The following is an 18836-nucleotide window of genomic DNA, read 5'->3' on the forward strand; positions in this document are numbered from 1 at the left end:
TAAAGTATTTTAACAAAAATTTTTGAAAATAATTCGATTCTGGAGAAAAATTTTATTATTTATTATTATTATTTATTTATTTTTTTTTATTTATTTTATTATTTAAGTAAGAATTTTGTCAAACATTTTTTAAATAATAGAATTTTAAAAAGAATTTTATTGAAATTTTTTTGAAAAAATTGAACTGGTGCGAAGAAATTTATAAAAAATTATTGGTAATTGAATTCCTGTAAAATTTTTATTAAATTTTGGTTTAAATAATTGAAATGAGGAAAATATCTGATAACAATTGAAATTTTGACAAGAATTTTATTAAATTTTTTGAAAATAATTATATTTCGGGAAGAAGAATACTGCCCCAGTAATTGTAGCTCGTTTCAGATGACAAAAATTTTATTTCTAAATTTTCGTTTTTTAATAATAATATTTTTGTCGTCTAAAACTATAATAGTTATGTTAAAACTAAACATAGAAATATTTATAAAGTGTAACAAAATCCGCAGTACTTTATATTTTTACTGCAGTTTGTTTGAAAAAAAAGGACCGATGAATCGCATTATAGTGAGAATGCACCGTAAAGTGTCGAATCATCAACAAAAATTGCAACTCAATGCTGACGGTATTTTTTTCGTTATAAAGACAAGAGACAAGAAGCCAAGAGACGGTGACACTATAATTGAGGTGAAAGTCGACACCTCTCGAAAATTGGACGGAAACTTTTTTATCTAACCTAATTAGGAATTGCAAAAAAAAGTAATCATCAACTAGAGTGACAAAAGTTGTTATTATAATAGAATTAAGGCTGTACTTTAATTAAACCTATTTAAACTAAAACTAACATCATCATCATCATCATCATCAACATCATTATCATTATAATTATCATTATCATTATCATCATCATTATCATTATCATCATCATCATCATCATCATCATAATCATTACTATCATTATCATTATCATTATCATTATCATCATCATCATCATAATCATTACTATCATTATCATTATCATCATTCAAACATATTTTCCAAATTATCACTTCCGAAAAATTGCAGACCTTTCGATTTGCAATTTTTCAGAAGTGATAATTTGGCAAATAAAAAGAAAAAAATTTATATTTTGTTATCAAAGAATAAAAAAAATAGTTACGTCCCTGACGAGTAGATACCGTTACTCTTGAATTGTTCCACTTATTTGCGCCTAAATCGAATATGAAACAACTTGTATCCTTTCTAAAGTACATTATCAAAATAAAAAAAAGCTGTAAGTGTATGTTTGAAATTACTTGTATGTTATATAATTATTATTATACTCCTTTTATTATCATATAATAATAGGATTTTTGCTTCCGAAATAAATATCGCGTAAGCGAGAAATTCGATCGTGGAGAAATTTTAATTAACAGAGCAATATCTTTGATAAAAAAAAATATGAAAAATATTCGAGATAACAGGAAATTATCTTATACGGATGTGAAAAAGAAAAATGGAGGAAAAGAAATTATTTAAGAAAGGCTAAATATGAGATCAGGTGTGAGAAATTTAGAGGTGAAAGTATTATGGGGATTTATATTTGAAAGTAACTGATGATAAAGTCTAGATAAGAACCCGTGCGTTTGTTGCATAGTAACCTTGTTATTAGATGAGTATACTGTAACATTGTTGTGAAAAGTTTTTTAATTATAATTAACTTTATTATTCTCATCGTTGCGCTCGAAATGTGTATTTTTTTCTAACTAGGACACTAGAAGAGTTGCCACAAAAATTTAATTTCGTTTTTTCCTGCGCGATTTTTGAATTTTTATGATCCACAACTTTTGAACGTGTTCAAAAATGAAATGTTTACATTTACACTGAATCTAAATTGGTGACTTATTTTTTTACTTTTGGGTAAACTGTACCGGAATACAACTATTATTAATATAGAAGAAGATTTACTATAATTTAAAAGCAAAAAGTCATATAAATCAGTAAACATTTTTACTGTATCATTCAAAATTTAGAGAGCAATCATCCAAAAAATTTGTTGTTCGTAGATAATTTAAAATTGCAAAGAAATTATAATGCGAAGCAGAAAAACGCTTATGCAAAAGAAGAGTGTATTTTGCATTTGTGGAGATAAAAGAAAAACATTCAAGCACAAACGCACAATATATAATGCTTAATTCTGGGAGTATTTGGTATCGCGTGTCTCACGCACAATATTCCGGAACGATAGTTATCACAGAGTTCCACTCTTTTATTTTTTTTTTTTTTTTTTTTTTTGTCGGAAATAACAAAACCAACTAGACATTATGTATATATGTATATACGTAAAATAAAGATAGGAATTGGCAGAGGATGTGAAAAAAAGTCTCGAAATTTCTCAATCTCTTGGGTCTTCGTTATATTTTTAGGCTCGTGTTATGAAAGTCGTTTCATTTTCTATCTATTACGAATTTAACTATAAAATATATAATCATGTAAATGGGAAATTTTCAAAATATTTGGAAAGATGTAAATTTCTACATTCATTCATACAGAAAATTCAGTTTCTTTAAAAGTATCTTTAAATAGTTTCTTCAAAAGTTAAAGAAACTGAATTTTATAGTAGAAATTTACAATAAATCTTATAAGCTGTGAATTAATTATTATTTTTTTTTTGGTTTACACAATTGTAATAAATGTTAATTTCGGAAAAATGCAGCGATTAGTTGTCGAAGGGAATTTTATCTCGTATAATATGACAGATCAGATTATACAGAAGAAGAATAATTTAAAGGCGATTAAAATGTTGTTGCACTTCAGGATTTTTTCTAAGGATAATAAAAATTGAGACAACAAACAGTTAAAAAAAGGCAAAAGAATTGTTGCGAAGTAACAATTTTGTCTCAATTTTGATATCCTTAGAAAAGCTATAAATTAAAATTCATAATTTAAATTCTAAAGTAAACTGAAGTAAATTTTTTAAGGGGAGGATCCGTTGAAATTTATTTATCGCACGCGATTGGTACACCCTGGTACTTTTTCACATGATCATGATGATGATAATAATGACTAATCTTGCAGTATATTTTCCTATACATATATATGTATTCATATTCATTACAAAACATATAAACGAATTGTGTATAGAAATATGTTATACACACGTTATTAATAAACATTTCATAAATATTCAAGAGAAAACGTATAATTTTTTCTTATTCAACTTTCACCTCACGTGACTCTATTTTCTTTGTCTGATAATATGTTACTCAAGTTGGAAAAATTCTACTTTTTATGTTTATATGCAAATTCATTATAATTAATTAATTTCTACGAAAATTTTAATTATTTTTTTTAAATATTGTCAAAATTCTCCGACAAAATTTAATTATTTAAAAAAATAATTGAATTTTTCACAGGGATTCAATTATTTAAAAAAGTTTTAATGAAATCAAATTCAAGAATTCAATTATTTTTAAAAATAATGAAATTTTCGATGGAATTCAATTATTTTGAGAAAAATACAGAAATTTTCGCTGAAATTCAATTATTTTAAATACAATTTTAATTGAATTCCAGGGAAAATTAAATTATTTTTAAACATGTTTTTAAAATTCATCGAAAGAATTCAATAATATTCAATAAATAGTAAATTTTTCACAGGAATTCAATTATTTTAAATACAATTTTAAAAAAATTCTTATCAAAAATTCAATTATTTTTTTAAATTTTGTAAAAATTCAATTACTTATTGAAATAATTTAATTTTTCACAGGGATTCAATTATTTAAAAAACTTATAATAAAGTCCAATTTAAGAATTCAATTATTTTGAAAAATACATAAATTTTCGCTGGAATTCAATTATTTTAAATACAATTTTAATTGAATTCCAGGGAAAATTAAATTATTTTTAAACATGTTTTTAAAATTCATCGAAAGAATTCAATAATATTCAATAAATGATAAATTTTCCACACTAATTCAATTATTTTAAATACAATTTTAAAAAAATTCTTATCAAAAATTCAATTATTTTTTTTAATTTTGTAAAAATTCAATTACTTGTTGAAATAATTGAATTTTTCACAGGGATTCAATTATTTAAAAAACTTATAATAATGTCCAATTTAAGAATTCAATTATTTTTAAAAACAATGAAATTTTTGAAGAAATTAAATTATTTTAAAATTTTAAATACAATTTTTAAAAAATTCTTGTCAAAAATTCACTTATTTTTTGAAATTTTGGTAAAAATTCAATTATTTGTTGAAATAATAAATTTTTTTTTGCAGGAATTGAATTATTTAAAATAGTTTTAATAAAATCAAATTCAAAAATTCAATTATTTTCGGAATAGATTTCAAAATTTTTATTAAAATTCTTTAAAATAATTGAATAAGTTTTGAAGAATTTATTTCAATTTTCTTGGAAATAAAGGAGTTTTTTTAATAATAAGTTTTACTGAAAACTTTGAAAATAATTGAATTTTAAGAAGAATTTCTTTTAAGTTAAAATTATTCTTAGAAAATTAAATTCTTTTAAACAATTTTATTAGATTTTTTGTAAATAATTACAATTTTTTTTTTTTTTTTTTTTTTTGAAGAATTTCATTAAATTTCGAAAAAATTATGTAATTTTTTAAAGAAATTGGAAATTTTGAAAATAATTGAAATTTACAAAAAATATTATAAATAACTTTTGGGAACAATAATTGAATTGTTTAGAAAAATAATTGTATTACAATTTTTAAAAATAATTGAACCTGTTAAAGAAATTTTATTAAAATTATCTTGAATATAATTTTTTTCTATAGAAATTTTATTAAAATTGTATTGAAAATAATTGAATTTCTCTGAAACATTTTATTATTTGTGACAATTTAATGATTACAATCAAATAACAATATTGTAAATAAATCAAAATCATCAGATTTAATTCTAATCATTTTTTGTCCGCATTCAATCATTTTTCTCTCTTCAAATTTCAAGCATTTTTGGATCATTATTATCATCATTATCATCAGAAAATACTTGAGAGAAGTTGCGATATACAGAATAAATTATTATTGCTGACAAAAATTATGTAACTTTTACGAGTTGAGAATTACGTTTTCACTTTTCATTTCCGTTTCTATTAAAAAAATATTTTTGACATTTATTTACTTATTTTATTTTTCACAGCCTTTCTGCAGATATTCGTTTTTTGTCTCAATTTGATAATCTGCAGAAAAACAGTGTTGATAATGAAAGAAGAAATTATATTAAAATTTTTTTCTCCCCTTGTTTATATATAATTAATTAGAAAACAACATTTTTGAATGTTATTTTTAAAAACGAGTTTAAAAATAATTTTTATAAAAAATTCTTTATGAAAAAAAAGTTGAAGAAAACTGATTTTCGTTTGGAGAGGGGAGAGTGTATTTAAAAATATTTCGTTTTATTTTTACTCTAATGAAGTTAGGCTAGGGAATAAGGGGGAGGGGATGATTCATTGTCAGCCGTTCTTTTCAATTTAGGGTGTGGAGTTTATCTAATTATCAAAATTGTGACTAAAAGTATCTTCCTTTCTCACTAAATTAACTTCTTGGTAAAACACCCGCAGAGAAAAATTAGACCGAAATAAAACAAAACTTTCGGGAAATAAAAGAAAATTTATTGAAAAGAATTTTAGTAATAAATATTCTATTCACTATAAAATATAAATAATCTATATTAAAATCGCGAAGAATATTAAAATTTTTAAAAATCCTAATTAAATTCTTCTCTTTCTTTTTTTTTACAAAAAATTTTACTTAATCGACTAAATCTGCAATATGTACTTTAATTTCATATTAATAGATGAACAAAAAAATGATTATACTCGAAAATTGAAATAAAATTTCTAGAAACAATTCAAAAAATCATAAATTTTTAACGATTGGAAAATATTCTCTATGTTCTCGACTCTTTATCATAGAAAAATTCGAAAAGAAATGCTAGGAATGAAACTCCGTTACTCTTTCCTCGCACTTTAATTTTCTACTTCTTCTTCTTTATGATCTTGGCTTGTTTCTCTTTTTTTCTGCCTATAACTAAAAGTCTTTAATCATTGTCCCGAGGCTTTTATTACATTCTAGGAGTGCGAGTGAGTCGTGTAATCGAAAGGAGCTCTCTTGTTAAAGGCCATAGAAAAGATTGACATTTAGAGTAGAGAGGAATTGTTACATTATACATATATATAAAATTATTGTTTCGAATATAAATATAATGCATTGACTCTGACTCTTATCGATGAATGTCATCATGTGAAAAATTTGTTTTCATTTTTCATACCACGAGAGTTGAATTAAATATATTTTATGTCATTTATAATTTCTCTAATTTATTATACAGAGAGAGACAACTAATTAGTTGACATTTGCAGTTTAAGAAATATGATGTGTTTATTGAATAATAAATTCACTTTGTGGAAAATAACATTTAACTAATTATTAAAGTATAATTAATTCTGAGATTTATTTCAAAAGTGAATGAAGAAGGATTTATTAGGTGAAAAATTATTTGCAAAAATTTAATTATAAAAAAAAAAATTCAAACATTCAAAGATTATAATTTGAAACCTTTTCAAAATTCAATTATTTCAATTTTAATTAGTAAATTTTACTATTAAATTAGTAGAAACAACTATTTATTAGTAAAATTTTCTAATTCAAAAGCAAAAAATCAGTCACTAATTCAAATTTAAGAACATTTTTACTAATTCAAATATTTAGAGACGAGAGTTTAATATTCAATTTTTATCTAAAATTTTAACTGAAATTCATATTTAAATCAATTTTTTATTAGAAAATTCTACGAGAATTCAATTATTTAAATACAAAAATAAATCATTTTTTGGAGAATCGAATGTTTTATAAAATGCAACTCTCATAAAGAATTTTATCAACAAATTTTTAAATAAGTAATTAAAATTCTTTTCACGAATTTTAATAACATTTTACACAATTATTTCATTTTTCGACAAATTAGATTTAAATTGTATTAAAAGTAATTGAATCTCAGTAAAAAATTTGATTGAATTGAGAAAAGTTTTTGAAAATAATTGAATTTTGGAGAAAAATTTTATTATTTATAAAGATAATTGAAATTTTGAAGAGAATTTTTTTTAATAATGAAGATAATTCAATTCCATTGGAATTTTATTAAAATTTTGTAAAATAATTGAAATTTTTGCGAAATTTAATTATTTTTAGATGGGAATATAATTGAATTCTGGACTAGAAATTTTTTAAAAACTTTCAAAAATAATTGAATTTCTGCGAAGAATTTTGATATTTGTAAAAAGTAATTGAATTTTGGAGAAGTATTACTTTAAATATTTAATTAAAATTAATTTCATTTTATGAAAAGAATTTTAATTTTTTCAAAGAATTGCAATATTTATGAAAATTATTCAATTCTTGTAAAGAACTTTATTAAAACTTTTTAAATACTTGAATTCTAGTGAAAAATTTTATTATTTGTGATAATAATTGAATTCTTGACAAGAAGTTTATAAAATTTCTTTTCAATAATTGGAATTCTTCGAAAAAATTTTATTATTTGCGAAGAAAATTGAATTTCTGCGAAAAATTTTGTTATTTATGAAAATTAATTGAATTTTTGCGAAGAGTTTTATTAAAAATTTTTAAATAATTGAATTCCAGTGAAAAACTTTATTATATTTGTAAAAATAATTGAATTCTTGGTCTGAAATCTGTTAAAATTTTTGAAAATAATTAAATTTTTGCCGAGAATTTTATTAAATTTCAAAAAAGAATTAAATTCCAGAGTAGATTTTTATTATGTGTAAAAATAATTAAATTCTTGACAAAAATTTTTTGAAAATTTATGAAAATAATTGAATTCTTGATAAATTTATTTTTTTTCACATAAAATAATTGAATTCTCGACCAGAATTTTATTAAAATTTTTGAAAATAATAATTGAATTTTGGAGAAAAATTTTTATTATTTATAAAGATAATTGAAATTTTGACGAGAATTTTTTTTAAAACTTTTGACTATAATCGAATTTCTGCGAAGAATTTTATTACTTTTGAAAATAATTGAATTCTTATTGAGACGAATTTTAATATTTCTTTTTAATTAATTGAATTCTTTTGTGAAATTTTATGGAAATAGTAGATATTGAAAGTAATTGAATTTTGATAAATTATTGATATTAATTAAATTTCTACGAAAAATGTTATTAAAATTATTTTTAAAAAAATTGAATTATTAAAAAGAATTTCATTAAAATTTTTAAAAATAATTTAATAATTCTTTCAAGAAATTTAATTAAAAATATGTTAACAATAATACTTAAATTCTAATAAAAAAATTGGCAGGTTTTTTAAAAAAAAAAATTGAATTTTTTTCATGAATTTTAATAAAATTTTTAAGAATAATTACATTTTTCGAGAAATTTCATTAAAATTAAATTAAAAATAAATGAAATTCTGCGATGAGTTTTATTATTTATGAAAATAATTTAATTCTTGACAAGAATTTTATGAAAATTGTTTTGAAAATAATTGAAATTCTGTGAAAAATTCAATTATTTATGAAAAAATTGGATTCTTGACAAGAATTTGTTTCAAGTTTTTGAAAATAATTGTAATTCTCTGAAGAATTTTATTATTTATGAAAATAATTGAATTCCTGACAAGAATTTTATGAAAATTGTTTAAAAAATAATTGAAATTCTGTGAAAAATTCAATTATTTATGAAAAAATTGGATTCTTGACAAGAATTTGTTTCAAATTTTTGAAAATAATTGAAATTCTCTGAAGAATTTTATTATTTATGAAAATAATTGAATTCCTGACAAGAATTTTATGAAAATTGTTTAAAAAATAATTGAAATTCTGTAAAAAATTCAATTATTTATGAAAAAATTGAATTCTTGACAAGAATTATATTTTTTTTATAAAAATAATAGAAATCCTCTAAAGAATTTTATTATTTATGAAAATAATTGAATTATTGCCAAGAATTTTATGAAAATTGTTTTGAAAATAATTGAATAATTCTGTGAAAAATTCAATTATTTATAAAAAAATTGAATTCTTGTCAAGAATTTGTTTCAAATTTTTGAAAATAATTGAATCTCTGTAAAATTTAATTAATTAATTAATTAATTATTTAATTATTTAATTATTTAATTAATTTATTTAATTTAATTTAATTATTTATGAAAATAATTGAATTATTGCGAAGAAATTTATAAAGAAAAATAATAGAATTCCTGTCAAATTTTTATTATTTAATTAATTTATTTAAAATTGAAATTTTACAAAATTTCAAATGAATAATATCCGAGAAAGTAGTAAAAATAGGTTTTAGTAGATGAGTACGAAGTCAGCAGCGCGCATGCGTTAAGAAACAAAGACAGAGGGGACGTTACGCTATAGCTATCTCTTTCTATCCACTTGATGCTCCCTCGGACATCTCGTGTCCTTCATTCTGACGATACAAAAATTAAATTCTGATTTCAGTTATTAAAATAAAACGAAATGACGAATCTAGAACCGATTTTGAATAACCACCGATTTATTTTGACTAAAATCGGTTCAAAATTCCTTTCTTATTTTTTTACACTTTAAAAAAAGAAGCAAAAAGGAAACTGTGGGGACTGTGGGTCACCTCATCAGTAAACATAAGACGATCGGTAAAGAAAGGAAAACTCTCTTTTTTCTCCCTCCTCTTGGTTGCAATTCGAAGAGTGTAACAACACAAAGCAGTGAGGTGGGGGGTGTAAAAAGGGAAGATGAACAGGAAAGAAGAGAGGTTAACATACAAAAGGTGTAAAAAGAGCCTGTGGCATGATTGCGTATAGAGTTTACGAGCGTTTGTACACTTTTCAAGTGTAGTGAACCTAGAGGGAATGAAGGTGGTGGTAGTGGTGGTGGTTGTGCACCAGGTACGGGAAGTCCCACGAGAAAATGCTATCTGGTCACCGGAGAACTCGTCCTACCGGTTTTCAGAATGAATTCCACACTCTTACGAGTTTACGATATATTATGAACAACTTGAAATAAATCCCCTCCCTTACTCCTCGTCATTCTTCTCGCGCGCAGCAATCATCAAAGGATCTTTAATTTCTGGTTTTTTGATATAAAAATCGTCGTCGTAGTCCTTGACTTTCAAAAATTATTTCTTTCAAGAACACGTGTGTTTCCCTCTTTCCAAGGACAGACGAACACGTGTCGTTTTTGTTTTGTCTTTTTATTCTATTGTTTTTTTTTTACTTTTTTCCATTTCTTTTATATTGTTTTATATTTTCTAACCTTCGATTCTTTTTCGATTAGCGAAAAAAACTGCAGATTTCGCACTTATCGACTGAGCGTCATTTATGCGCATGCGTTTCTAGAGAGAGAGAAAGAAGAGGGGACGTTAGACACGCTCTGTCTCTTTCTATCGTTCTGACGCTTCACCGCTATTCCAGGCCTCGGATCGACTTTAACGAACAAAAAAAGTCGCTTTAGTCGATTAAAAATAGAAAAAAAGTCGAAAAATTCGTTTATTTAATTTAGTGTTGTCAGAAATATTTTATTTTCTATTTCCCTGATTCTTCACTGATTTCTAAATTCAATTAATCAAAACTTGTCTAATTTTGCTAAATAAAATGTTTAAATACTTCTTTTATTTTTTTTTCAGCAAGAAATAAAGTTGAAAAAATTTCAAATTCTGAAATTTAATAATTTCTAAAAATTAAAACTATAACCCTTACAAAAATTCAATTATTTTCTACAATTTCTTAACTAAACTTCATTTCTAAATCAACTATCTATATTAGTTTTAAATATTTTTCCGAAAGTTCCTTCTTCAAGAATTCAATTATTTAAAAATAAAAATTCAATTTTTTATACTAATTAAAACAGTTCATTTTTCTTTTTAAAGATATTAAGGTAGAATATATATACAAAAATTTTAATAAATAAATTCGTAAAATTAACATTTTAAAAATATTTCTTAATAATTATTGAAAGACGCAATAGTTTTACAATATTACATAACAATTAAAAAATTCTTTTAAAAAATTGAAATTTGGTAAAATCTTTAGAAAAAAAATAATTTAAATTTAATAAAATCTTTAAAAAATAATTCAAATTTACAATGAATTTTAATTAAATTCCTTAAAATAATTAAATTTGGCAAAAGTTTTAATAAAATTTCTGAAAATAATTGAATTTTGCAAAAAAAATTTTTAAAATTCCTAAAAATTGGATTTAGACAAAAATTTTATTAAAATTCATGAAAATAATTGAATTTTGCCACGAATTTTAATTAAATTCCTTAAAATAATTAAATTTGGCAAAAGTTTTAATAAAATTTCTGAAAATAATTGAATTTTGCAAAGATTTTTATTAAAATTCATGAAAATAATTGAATTTTTCAATAAATTTTTTTAAAAAATCTTGAAAATTGAATTTAGACAAAAATTTTTATTAAAATTCCTGAAAATAATTGAATTTTGCAAGAAAAATTTTGAAAATTCCTAAAAATTGGATTTAGACAAAAATTTTACTAAAATTCATGAAAATAATTGAATTTTGCCACGAATTTTAATTAAATTCCTTAAAATAATTAAATTTGGCAAAAGTTTTAATAAAATTTCTGAAAATAATTGAATTTTGCAAAATTGTTTTTTAATTAAAATTATAGATGAATTAGAATTTTAATAAAATTCCAGAAAAAATTGAATCTTGCAAAGAGTTTTATTAAAATTCATGAAAATAATTGAATTTTTCAATAAATTTTTTCAAAATTCCTGAAAATTGAATTTAGACAAAAATTTTATTAAAATTCCTGAAAATAATTGAATTTTGCAATGAATTTTTTAAAAATTCCTAAAAAATGGAATTTAGACATAAATTTTTTTAAAATTCTTGAAAAAAATTGAATTTTGCAACGAATTTTAATAAAAATTTTCTAAAATAATTAAATTTTGCAAAAAAATTTATTAAACAAATAAATAATTGAGTTTTTAAAAAATAATCAAATTTTTGCTGATTTTTAATAATATAAATAATTTTTCAAAAATTCTAAAATAGTAAATTTTTAAAAATATTTAACTACTTTGACAGAAAATTACTTTTTTCAAAACTATTTTAATATTTTTATTTTTTATCGAATTTACACTTGAAGATTGTTCATTAAAATTTTTAAATATTCAATTATTTCCAAAATTTTCAATAAAAATTCTATAATAGTTAATTTTTAGAAATTATAATAAAATACTTGAAAAAAAGGATTTATTTTCAATTAATTTTACTAAATTTCAATTAGGTGTTCAAAATCTTTTTAATTGTATAATTCAAAAATTTAATTCGAAAAAATTTTCAAAAATAATTTTCGAAAAATTTATTTGCGATTTTTAGAGATAAAAATGGCGCTAATTTTGCTTTTTTCGTATTCAATTTAGAAATTAAAAAACCATGAGGTCACTTTTTATCATGAAACTTTTGAAACAATTGTTTCATTTCTATTAATTTCCTGAAAAAAAAATTGTTTTCGATGCTCAAAGTCGACGCTAAATTCAGGGACCTAAAATTTTCCGGTTTTTAGATATCCCCTTCTCGAAAGCGCAAAATTTAATTATATTAATTTTCTCTTTCCTTTTTTTCGTATATTTATTTTTAGAAAATTAGGTAAAAAAAAAGAGGAAAAAATGCGCTCGTGTTGCGACTCTGTGATTATATACTCGGCCGGGTCATCCCGCGCGACCCGCTTAATTAATCGCGCAAAGGACGTAATTGATGAAACTTAATTAGTCTCTCGTATTATTTTATACAGGAAGAGAGCAAGTTACCGTTCTCTCTTCTATATCCATTTTTTAAGAAATCCAGCGCAGCTTTTAAAGTTTATAGAGCGTTGTAAATTACGCGCGAGAAAAGTAACCATTACATTTTATTTTATGTGTCTTAACGGGCTGCTTAGTTTTTTGTTTCTTTTTTTTTTTAAAGAAAATTTCTATATGTGTATAATTTTCTCTAATTCATTTGCCAAATTTATTTTAATTTTTTGACAATTTATATTAATTGAAAATTTTGAAATAATTGAAAATTTTGAAATAATTGAAAATAATTGAATTCCAGAGAAGAATTTTATTATTTACGAAAAATAATTCAATTCTTGCGATGAATTTTTCTACTTATAAAAATAATTGAATTGTTTTGAAGGATTTATTAAAATTTTAGAGAACGATTGTTGCGGATTAAAAAGAATTTAATTATAGAAGAAAAATGAATATTGAGAATAAAAGTTTTATTAAAATGAATTGCGTAATTGTTGAGAATGCTGGGTACTGTCGCGTTATATTCTATATGGGAAGAAAAAAACAAAATAGGAGCATAGCATTGAGAATAGAGCAAACACATGCGAAAAAGGGTGATTATATTAAGAGAAACGAACGTATACATATTATAAATACGAGTATAAGGACCTGGGTGATAAAACATGCATGCTTTCACGTCCCTCTCGAGACGGTCCGTGACCTGACTGTACACTACACTATATATATATACAATAATAAATAAATTCCATCCTGAATCTTTTCAACCACTTCATATTCAATTCTTATATTCACACACTTACGAAACATCTTCTATCTTATTCAAAATAAAAACGGCGCCGCAAAAATATCGAAATTGATTCACTATACTCTTTTTACCATCATCACAGTTTTTCTAATTATAATCAAATTGAGAGAAAATAGAAAAAAACGAATCAAAAAGTTGATTTTCGCAACATTTTTGATTCGCTTTTTTTGTCTCAATTTGAAATCCTTAGAAAAACTGTGATCATTAATTTTTTTTTTTATGTGAAGGGAATTTATTTGAATAAATTTCTGTTTTTTGACTCAGAAGAAATAAATTTTCGTTCAAGTTTTCGAGGGAATAAAAATAAATTTAGAAAGAAAGGAAAATTCGAAAAGCGTAAAGTTCAAAGATGTTTGCTGACACTTTTTCATTAAAGTACGGAAACTAATTGGCAATAAATTTATCGAGAACCCATCGATCAATCGTGATATATTTTTCATTCCTAACCTTCAATAATTTATAATTTTGTTTTTCTCCACAAAATTGTATAATTATACACCTCCTATTGAATTCAAAGAATAGTATTATTCTCTTGTTTTCTCGCCTCTTTCCTTTCCGCAATTCTTTTTACAAAACATTATATAACAATATTTTTTATCATTCAAAATCAAAAATAAATTATATTACTTTTAAAAATCCAACTATTCTTCAAAAATCGGCATTATTTTCTTTTTCAGAAAATTTTAAACTGAAAGTACTAAATAAAAAAAATAGTAAAAAGTACTTAAAGATACTAACAAATAGTAAAAAATACTTAAAGATACTAAAAAAAATCGTAAAAATATTAAAAAATACTTAAAGATACTAAAAAAATAGTAAAAAATACTAAAAAATACCTAAAGATACTAAAAAATACTAAAAAACACTACAAATTACTTTTAAAATCAATTCCTAAAATTGACCAAATTTTTTTGTGTTTTTTCACACAAAATATCTCAGTTTTTAAGAATATTTTTTCCACGCCAACGAATACCGAGGAATAAACGTAAAAATTTGGCAATCCATTGATTATATTCTCTTTCATGTGATAATACACGAGACTCTTTGAGTTTCGAAACTTTTAATTGAGACCTTCGAACTCGTTTATCGTCAATTAAATATTGATTCTCGGAAAACAGTACATTTTAAAACGATTATTAAACAAAATTTCCTGCATTTTTTTATAATTTACTTCAAACTTTACATTAAGTTTCGAACTCATAAAAGAAGAAAAAGAGTTATAAAATTTGAAAAAAGGGAAAAAGATTTTATTACTTTTGAAAACAAAAATAATTAGTTTCAATCCAAAGCTTTTTATAGTCAATTTCCCTTAATTTTTTCTTTTTATAAAAGTTTACGATTTTCTCTCCTTTTCTGCATAAAAAATTGTTAATTAATTAAAAAAATTATTATTGCAAAATAGACAAGTCAAAAAATAAAGATATAAAAAAATAGACAAACAAAAAAATAAGAAGGGAGAAAAATAAAAAAATTAATTCCAGTCTTTAATAACATTGAAATATTATTCGAATTTTCGAAATTTGTAATTTTTAAATCAAACGAAAATAAATGGTTCACTTTGTTATTGTTGTTTTTCACTTTAGTTGTCGATAAGCGATTGCCGCGGTTATTCAACCTATATACAATATGAGGAATTTTAAATCAGTAAAAAAGAGCTGCACCGTATTGTAATTTAAATGCCATCAGGAAGATATATTGTTTTCCATTTTAAGGCTTCATTGCTTAAACAAGAAATTTTGCGTCTATAGCACAGCGAATTCCTTATTTTATAAAACAAAGCCAATACTTTTTTAAAAGACAAATTTCCCCTATAGAATTTATTTTCCCATAAATTGTAAAATACGTATTTTCTTTTATTCAACAAAAACCAAATTAAATTCCGTTCTAACAGTGAATAAATAACTGAATAAATACATAAATGAATCAGAAAAAAATAGTAGATGTCCATAGCGTAGTGGTTAGAGCGCTGGTCTGGTAATTCGTAGGGTCGTTGGTTCGAATCCCCCCCCCCCCCCCGCGTGCGTCAGATTTTTAACGTTTATTCCTCGGTTTTATTCCAAATTTCCAAGTAAAATAAAATAATTTTCAACATATAAATCCAAAATAATTCGCAATTAACAAATAAATAAACAAAAATAATTCGAAAAACAAATTAATGAACAAAAATAATTCGCGAAACTAATTGAAAAACAAATTAATGAACAAAAATAATGCGCGAAACTAATAAATAAACAAAAATAATTCGTGAAACAAATAAATATAGACAAATCGCGAAACAAGTTAAAGTAAATACACAAAAATCAATTCGAAAAACAAATAAATAAACAAAATAATTCGCAAAACAAATAAATTTAAACAAAATAGTTTGAATAAATACGTTGAATAATTCACAAAATAAATAAATAAAATAAAATTGAATATATAAATCAGATAATTTGCAAAATTTTAATAAATAAGATAATTTGAATCCTTTTCAATCGAATAATTCAAAAAATAAAAATTAAAGAAAATTGTAGAAATAAATACACAAAATAATAATAAATAATTAAAATAATTGATTATTATAAATAGTAATAAAATTGAAAAAATATATTACTCGGTTTTAGCTAATTAACTCAATCTTGTAAAATCTCTCCTACTCTTAAGACTCTCTCGTACATTTAAAGAGCTAATAAAAATTCATTACGCTTCTTAACTTCGATCGACATACAATAATTATAAATTTCACTTTTTAAATAACTAATCGCCACATGTATAAAGTATTAATCGCCTACAATGTAAATTAATTACTCTTTACGACCAATTTTCAGTTAATGGAATTGGAAAATAATTTCCGCCCCCCCTTTTATAGTTAGTTGACTTTCACCGCTATTTGGCTCAGTGTGTATGCACGTAATTTAAACGCATTAAATTATTTACGCGAATAAATAATCAAAATAAAGTAGTCTATACTTTTCAACAATATCATATTGTTGAATTGTTCAAATTGACTACGCGGAAAATAACTACTCTTATTAAAGACATTTATAATGTAGTAACTGAAAAATAAGTTGATAATTGCGTTAATTTATCTTAATACGCTAATAAAAATTTCCTACGAGAAAATTCGATGAGACGTTAATTTATTTTGAAGCGCGATGACGAATATATTAATATTATTATTATTAATTAATATTCAATGTAATAAAAATTAATATTAATAAATGTTAAATTTAATAAAAATTAATATTAATAAATGTTAAATTTAATAAAAATTAATATTAATAAATATTAAATTTAATAAAAATTAATATTATTAAATTTACTATTTATTAAATTTATTTATTAAATTTAATATTAATTAGTATTAATTAATATTAAATTTAATAATAATTAATATTAATTCAGGGGCAAATTTATATTTACCGAAATACAAATTCAGGAACATTTTCGATAATTACAAAAAAAGTTTTGCATCAAGAAAAACTTGATCTAAAACATAGAAAGCTAACAACTTTTCATTTCACTCTAAACTTTCTATATTTATTTTATATTTAAATTTCAATATCTTTTATAAATTGTGTCACGTCACTGTAACTAATTATAATAATAATAATAATTAATAATGTTAATGACAATAATAATAATGGTAACAAAAACAATAAAATTAATAAGAATGTCACGTCACCGTATCTGGTAATAATAATAATAATAATAATAATAGTAATAATAATAATAATAATTAATAATAATAAATTATAATAATTAATAATAATAAATAATAATAAATTTAGTAATAAAAAATAATAATTATTATTTACATATTGTTGATTCTAATTGTTTGAACTAATAGTTTAGTTGTATAATAACAAATTGTAACTTTATTATTCAATGAAATTGTTAACAATAATTAACAAACAATAATAAATTGTAACAATTGTTAGTATTATTATTATTATTATTATTATTATTATTATTAGTATTGTTGTTTTCAAATTTTCCTAGAATTATTCACGAAACATTGGCAACTTATATTGTATATTGTTGTTATTTTTATTATTATTAGTATTCTTGTTATTTTATTATTATTAATGCATATTATTTTTCTGTTAAACAATCAAAATTGAACTAAATAAACAATTTGTTTACATCCGTTAATTGAGGGTATACCGCGACGGTTTTATCAAATTAAAGTAAATCAAGTTTCTTGAAGCCATATTTCAAATATTAGTTTAAGTACTTAGATAGAAACTTTCGTTTAAACAGAATTAACTTTGGAAAAATATTTACCTATTAATAAACGTCAAGCTAATCAAGAATTAAAATTGTTTCGAAAAAAAAATTAAAATAGTAAAAAAAAACCAAAAAAAAGTAGAAAATTAGAAGAAACAAAACAGAAATAAAAAAGAAAAAGTAGAAGATTAGAGAATAAAAAAGAAAATGGTAAAATCCAAAAAAAGTAGAATTAGAAAATTCGAAAACAGAACAGAAAATAGTAAAATACAAAAAAGTGAAAGTAGAAGATTAAAAAATAAAAAAATAGTAAAATAAAAAAAAGAAGTAGAAAATTAGAAAACAAAACAGAAAATAGTAAAATAATAGAAATCTGAAAATAATTAAATAAAAATCGAAGGAAAAAATTCTATTCGATCTTCAAAAGAACAATAATCTTTCTGTAAATATTTTCGTCTTTTCTTCCGAAAATTAGTGTCAAGGAGAAAATTGAGAAAGAGAAAAGAATTCTCTAATATAACTATATTGATTTATAAAGTGTAGAAAATATCCCGGACGATATACAGCATCCGATTCTCTTTTGTAACAATTTGTATTATAAACGCTACTCCCTTTTTGTATATAATAGTCTTCTATATTACATATAGGGATGCTGTCGGAGGGTTTATCTCGAGGCTATTGATCGAGTTGAACCAATTATAATAATATTGGACCAATTAATAAAGAAGAAAGAAGGGGGGCAAAAAAGAAATTCTTACCTTTGGAGAGAGAAAAATATTGACACTTCCTGATTTTTGTCTTCCATCCGCTATTTCGACTTTCTTTGCTTGAAGATTGATGATATTATTAAGTTTTCCACAGTTTGATTCAAAATAACACTTTCCGCGGAACTCTTGATCAAAACAATAACACTCAATGTTGTTATTGTTCACTTTGTTCTGAATTTCAATTCGTACACAATTCACGCCGGAGATTCAATTCAAAACTTTTCAAGAAGCCATTCACGTCGTCGACCGAGAGAGCAGGAC

The 18836-nt window shown here is 22.5% G+C and overlaps 1 protein-coding gene across 1 annotated transcript in view; it reads right to left on the reverse strand.

The window, feature by feature from the left end:
• Positions 1 to 18697, reverse strand: part of LOC122505646 (guanine nucleotide exchange factor for Rab-3A-like) — a 46248-nt gene extending 27551 nt beyond the window's left edge. Inside the window, exon 1 of the mRNA XM_043617405.1 lies at positions 18567 to 18697. The gene's annotated coding sequence lies outside the window, so the exon portion shown is untranslated. The remainder of the gene's footprint in view (positions 1 to 18566) is intronic.
• Positions 18698 to 18836: the final 139 nt, after the last annotated feature.

This window comes from Leptopilina heterotoma, unplaced genomic scaffold, assembly GCF_015476425.1.
Source record: "Leptopilina heterotoma isolate Lh14 unplaced genomic scaffold, ASM1547642v1 Lhet_361, whole genome shotgun sequence".
In the NCBI taxonomy this organism is placed as follows: Eukaryota; Metazoa; Arthropoda; class Insecta; order Hymenoptera; family Figitidae; genus Leptopilina; species Leptopilina heterotoma.